We start from the raw sequence: 6,824 nt of genomic DNA, 5'->3' as shown, positions 1-6,824 counted from the left end.
ATTTCCAGAATATTTTGTGCCTGCATTTTTTGTTCTTTTCTATGCAATGGAAAAACTAAATTATGGTATCAGAGGTCTTAAACTGCTATGCTTTTTGGTGGTACTAGGCTTTGAACTCAGGTCCCTGTGCCTGATAAGAAGGTGTTTTACCAATTAAGTCATGCCTCCAATCCATTTTTGCTTTATTGTATTTTATATAGGGCCTTTTTTTGCCAAAGTTAACCTCAAACCACAGTCCTCCTGATCTCAGGTCTCTGTGTATCCAGGATGACAGACATGAATCATTATGCCCAACTACAAAGACCTTAAGTTTTCAATGAAAATATTAGCCAAATAAAGTCTCCTATTAAATTATAAATGGGGTTTTGAAAAATAGATCATTTAAAGAAAATGACCCCAAACTAGTGAATGTTCATTAAAATGTTAAGACAGAAAGAAATCAGATTTCTTTAAGGAAATGCCCAGTTCTTCCTTAAAATCCAAGCATGTTCCTTCTAGTAGAATTCACAAAGACAGCATTTTGAATTTGTTTCACATCTTCAGTAAAACTCACCTTCAATAAGCTCCTGCTAGCTTGTTGCCTGCAACACAAGGTTTTGGACCTATAAAATAAGAAATGTGCCAAAATAACTCAAAAGCCTAAACTTGTTCTATTCCTAATCCTCCCTCCAAAGGCATGTTGATATTAATATATGGCTAGTCCTTATCTTACTTCAAAAAAACACCCATCAAAATGGAGAGGCAATGGGCTGGGGATATGGCCTAGTGGCAAGAGCGCTTGCCTCCTATGAGGCCCTGGGTTCAATTCCCCAGCACCATGTATACAGAAAATGGCCAGAAGTGGCGCTGTGGCTCAAGTGGCAGAGTGCTAGCCTTGAGCAAAAAGAAGCCAGGGACAGTGCTCAGGCCCTGAGTCCAAGCCCCAGGACTGGCAAAAAAAAAAAAAAAAAAAAAAATGGAGAGGCAAAGGGCAAAAGGTGAAACAATGCAACAGCAATACTTACAAAACTATGTGCTGTAAACCAACTGTACAACTGGGGGAGAGGGAATTGGGGAGGGAAGAAGATGGGAGAAAAATGAGGAAGAAGGTAACAAGTTTAATAAGAAATGTACTCACTGCCTTACATATGAAACTGTAACCCCTCTTTATATCACTTTGAGAATCAATAAATCATTTTTTAAATTTTTGTATGTTTGTTTTGTCTTTTCTTTTTTTATTTGGTTTTGGTTTTTTTTTTGTTTTTTTTTTGGTACTGGGGATCGAACCCAGGACATTACACTTGCTAGGCAAGCACTTTGCCACTCAGCTATGTCCCAGCCCTCAATTTTTTTTAAAAAGAAAAAACTCTGCTCTCCAAAGACAACCTCAGGCCTTTAACTGCACACAGGTGCTTGAGATATTGGTAAAAGCCCATGACAGAGATAGGGTAAGAGGCAGATGCCAACACTAAAAAGGCATGTCCAGAACAAAGGTCGATGATTCTTCCCTTGCTTACATCTCTATTATTACTTCTTCCTAAACTTAAAAAAAAAAAAAAAAAAGCATCATCATCTGGGACAACTGGTTTCCCATCTCGCTGCTCACTCTTCAGAGTGGCCTTTATTTTCTTTTGGTTAAATAAACTCTTTGTACCTTCCAAAAAAGAAATCACCACTATTCCTGTTTTGCCTTCTAAAACCTACATTCGTACACACACACATATACAACTTTCTCTTTGGCTATGGAATTAGTTTCAGTTCCCCAAATGCGCTCTACTGTTCCAGATCTCCATAACTTTATTCACATCCCTCTTCCTGCCAACCACATGCTTTCTATCTTTTAGGGGAAATTTTTAAATCACCTCTTCTGTGACACTCAACCTTGCTCATCCCTCTGTAGGGATTCCACTCCTTCTCTTGGTGGAGTTCTCAGGAAATCCCAGGGACCGTGTCCTTGTTCTTTCTGTCTCTGCCCTTACTTGGCTGAGAGCAAATAGCCTTGTCTATTTATTTTTCTGGCAGAACCTCGAAGACACATGACGGGCCTCACAAATGGAGGAAATGGAAGGAAGAGTGATAGCCACTTTGGAGAGGGTTTCAGAACTTCCCCTTCGAGTGACAGTGATATTGGTCCTATCCTTATGAGAGGCAAGTTATTTTCCATTTCTTGCCATCAACATCACTTTTAAAATGAAGCCAATCTGAAGGCATGGATACCTTCAAATCACAACATGACAATTACTAACCAAAAATTTGATTAACAAGTAAATAAAACCACATTATGAAAGCTTCTGGGCCACAAAAATACCCAGTGTGTTTTACTAAAAGTGCTCACAAAATTGCAGGAGACATAACCCACAAAAGAACTATAACTATGACACATAATTTTACTCTTAGATATTCTATGAACATAGCCAAGTACATAGTAATTCATAGAGGAAGTGTTCTTGTTATTAATTCTTTTCAACAGACTTGTAACCCCAATGTCCCTCTGTGAATCAGGAGAGAAAGGGTCAGGTGCATATTTAGTTAGGAGAAATAGACAGCAAAGTTATTTACCTCTATCTCCAGGAGTAAAATTAAGGTTAAAAAATAGCTCAAAAGGGATTGCTAATACTTGCTTAGGATTTTTCACCCATTTTAGTCTACTATTCCAGATCCGCAAGGATATTTAAAAAATGAACATTTCTAGATTAGCATTGGAGTGGAAAAAATGCTATGAAATATTTAATTCCATCAAAATTCACAAAGTAATATTATGATCACTTGTCAATTCATATGTGAAATGCTGAATGTGACAGCCACCATATAAGAATTAATAATAGTGCATGTTAAAATAGACCTGATAATTCACTAAAGGGCCTTTTACATTGAGGGGCAGCTAATACTGAAGACATGAACAAGGCAAAGAAAATAAGTAAAACTTTGTTTCAATTATTGCAGACTTTTTTCATTTTGAAATGGGTCTAAAGACCTTTGTATCCTATAAAGGCTATATTAAGTAGAGATTTAACATAAATACTAGCTGTGATTATGGAACAGATTTTCTAATACACTAAATTCCATTTGAGTTTGGTAAAACAAGTTACTAGCTTCTTTTCTTTTATTTGATTTCATTAGTATTAATTAATTGTACAAAAGAGTTTCACTGCATTATTCCTTTACATGTCCTTTAGTCAGGTTCACCTTCTATTGTACTGTATTAGTTTCTCTGCCTCTTCCCTCCCCTTTTACATTGTGGCACCATGAGTAGACAAACAAACAAAGTAAAAAAAGAATAATATTCACTCTTTGTGTATGTGTATGTATGAGAGTGCCTGTCTGTCTGTCTGTGGTGTGTGTGTGTGTGTGTGTGTGTGTGTGTGTGTGTGCCTTGGGATTTGAATTCTGGGTTTGGGCACTGTCACTGAGCTTCTGTGCTCAAGGACAGTGCTCTAGCACTTGAGCCATAGCTCCATTTCCAGATTTTTTTAAGATGTTAATTGGATATGAGTCTCACTGACTTCCCTGCCCTGGATGACTTCAAACCACTATCCTCAGATCTCAGCTTCCTGATAGCTAGGGTTAGAGGTGTGAGCCACGGGCAAAGACTATGTTCACTCTCTTTAAAGCTTGTTGTCTCTTAAGCTTCTCAAATAGAAAATAGAAAGAATACTTCTAAAAGAAAGATTCTACTGAAAGAATTAACCACCACCCAGATTCCTCACTTTAGGAATTAGCAGTATCCTTCATCGCTATTTCAATTTTGTTGTTGTTGCTTTTCTAGAGCAAATACTAGACCTCAGACCTCCTATTAGTCTATCCTTAAATATGTTAGGATGGGTCCCTACCAGATAGAATCACTTAAAAATAACCACACTACCATTTTCATAATCAACACAATATATGCTTATTCCTAATGCCATTTAATTTCTAATCCCCTCTCAGTTTTGTCTATTTCAAAAATATCTTTTGGCACAGTCTGTTTGAATTAAAATTTGAATAAAGCTCATCTCATATCTCTAATAATCCAAAAACCTCTGTAGCATCTTTCCCTCTCTCTTTCTTACATGTCATTTATTTGCAAAAGAATCCCGATCTAACTACTAGTACTGTCGTGGTGTGGTTTAAGGTTATGCTGCGACTTCTCTAGATGGAGATTCAGATCATTCAACAATAATGATCCAGAAATGGTGCGGGGAGTCCTATCCAGAACATAACATCCATCTGTCCTTCTTTTAGTGATATTACCATAGATCCATGGTTCAGGGGAGGGTGGCCTAGGTCTCCTTGAGCAAACACCTGTTCAGGTTTCAGCTGCATTACTGTTTCAACGGTTAATGTTTCAACTTTGCACCATCTGTATTGCCTAGATCCATTGTTTCATGGAGCCAGTGTTGAAATAGGATTAGTTGAATCTTCCATACCTTCTAATTTTATTTTTTTAGCTTGTTTGTGCTGAATCATTTTTTTAAGCTATGCATCAATATTAAATATTTTATTACATCACAAAAAATAGGATTAAGGGCTGGGGATATGGCCTAGTGGCAAGAGTGCCTCGGATACACAAGGCCCTAGGTTCGATTCCCCAGCACCACATATACAGAAAACCGCCAGCAGCGGTGCTGTGGCTCAAGCGGCAGAGTGCTAGCCTTGAGCGAGAAGAAGCCAGGGACAGTGCTCAGGCCCTGAGTCCAAGGCCCAGGACTGGCAAAAAAAAAAAAAAAGGATTAAAATATCCTAGAAGCCAACAGAAAATACAAAATGTTTTTAACAAAAATGTTAAGATATGGCTATTGCAGTTTGTTGATTGGTTGGTTAAAAAAAAAAAAAGACTATGCCAAAAAAAAAACAACAAAAAAAACTACTGTAACTGTTGTGGGAATATCACCAGACAATGTAAGCACCTTACAAGCCTAGGATTCACTTGATAGCATTTCTTTAGCCACTATCCTTCCTATTTTGAATAGCTTTGTATTTGGAAATTTGCTCATTTAATAAAACTTGTGATCCCTCAAACCAAAAAAAAAAAAAAATCTTGTATTTTCAGAGACTCTGCTTTACTTTATTATTATTACTCAGAGGGTTCAAACCAATTACATAGCAATAGAACTTCTGAATTCAAACCTTAAACTACAGTGAAAAACGTGAATAAAATTTGATGGGTGCCAGTAGCTCATGCCTGTTATGCTAGCTACTCAGAAGACTAAAATCTGAGGATCACAGTTTGAACTCAGGAAGAAAGTCTGTGAGACTTTCCCAATAAGTGATCACCAATTAACCACCAAAAAGTCAAAAGTTAAGCTGTGGCTCAAGTGTTAGAGTATCAGCCTTAAGCAAGAAGCACTGGGTCAGCCCTCATGCCCTGAGTTCAATCCTCATGACCCAGAAAATAACAGAAAATTCCAACTCTTTTATAGGAGTACTCCAGATAATGTTCTTTCTTAAAAGGTTTTGAAGTTAATTTTCTTCAAGTATTTTCAAATGTCTCCTCTCCTTTACTCCCTAGTATAGTCTTATTTATTTATCTACTTAGCCAGTAGTGGGGATTGAACTCGGAGCCTTGTGTTCTTTCATAGCTTTTTCATCATGTCTGGTGTTCTACAACTTAAACAAGGTTTGCAATCTGGCTTTTTTTCTGATTAGGTAGGGATAGGTTCTCTCAGGGTTTTATGCCTGGACTGGCTCCTCACTGAATCATTTTTTAAAACTTTACATTTGAGGCATTTTGCCATACAAAGTTGGTATTCATAAATTAATATGAACTTAGAATTTGTCATACTTTCATTTCACTTTTTAGTTTGACTTTCTAGTAAATCTTTATTGATTTTGGCTGCTACGTAAGGAGACACTCCTTTGTCTGGGTGGTTTAAGAGCATAATTCATCAATGAGCATATCCTATCTTTCTTTTATTGGCAGAATGGCTTACACCTAGTATTAATGCTGCTTCCCATTTTGTCATTTGGGGTTCAAATCCACCTCTGTAATAGCCACCACTGAAGGTAGGTTTTGGTAGGCTCTGAAAAACTTGTTTTACTTGAGGCTCCATACCTTTATGGCTTGTAAAACAGCAACGCTTACAAATCCTGCAACAGCAATGGTCAGCCCAACTGCTGCTACCACTGCACTGGCCATAGCTCAACGTGACACCCCTACCCTCTATCGGGAGTGTAACGCATCCCACACCAAGGCCAAGGCCTTCACCACAGACACAGTCCGGAAACCCGAGTTCTCAGTTCCCTTCTATGTTTATTTTCTGATATCCTTCTCCTTAAAAACAAAACAACAGCAGCCGCAAAAATTTAAACTTCTCTTCACCATCTCTAAGAAAACAGAGGTACAGCCCCTAACTCGGGGAGTTGGCCTGGCCCTCATATCTGGACTTCAAAATTCTCTAGATGGACATTATCTCACAGACCATCAAGTCATGCTGTGGGGAATCTGCAGATGAAATATGATGCCACTTTATAATGTTGCCCAATCTTAAGGCAAATGCAATGTCGCTGTAGTCTTTTGTCATTTAATCATTTGTGGTCTTAAAAATATATCAAACATCATACTTTTCTGGATCATTGAGTGGCTGATGCTTGTAATAATTACAGCATGAGCCTTTTTATAGCCTACATTATAAACTTTACAAAATAAATTCAGTAATAAAATTATCCTCCGTTTCTGATAGCATTCACTTCTGAGCAAAACCCTTTTCCTTTGAATACTTCATTGACATAACATAGTCACATCCCAAATCCTGTACATTCTTGTTTTACATCTTGTTCTTCAGACATCCAGAAGTTCCACATGGCATGTATCTCTCCTTTGTTGAAATAGGAAATACTCCCAACTTTCTGAGTTCAAGTGTGTTCTT

The 6,824-nt window shown here is 37.6% G+C and overlaps 1 pseudogene; it reads right to left on the bottom strand.

The window, feature by feature from the left end:
- Positions 1-5,747: 5,747 nt before the first annotated feature.
- Positions 5,748-6,094, bottom strand: LOC125367784 (annotated as a pseudogene).
- Between the last annotated feature and the right edge of the window lie 730 nt (positions 6,095-6,824).

This window comes from Perognathus longimembris, chromosome 19, assembly GCF_023159225.1.
Source record: "Perognathus longimembris pacificus isolate PPM17 chromosome 19, ASM2315922v1, whole genome shotgun sequence".
Lineage (NCBI taxonomy): Eukaryota > Metazoa > Chordata > Mammalia > Rodentia > Heteromyidae > Perognathus > Perognathus longimembris.
The sequence above is the reverse complement of the archived record's forward strand: the minus strand, read 5'-3'. Positions and strand labels throughout refer to the sequence as shown.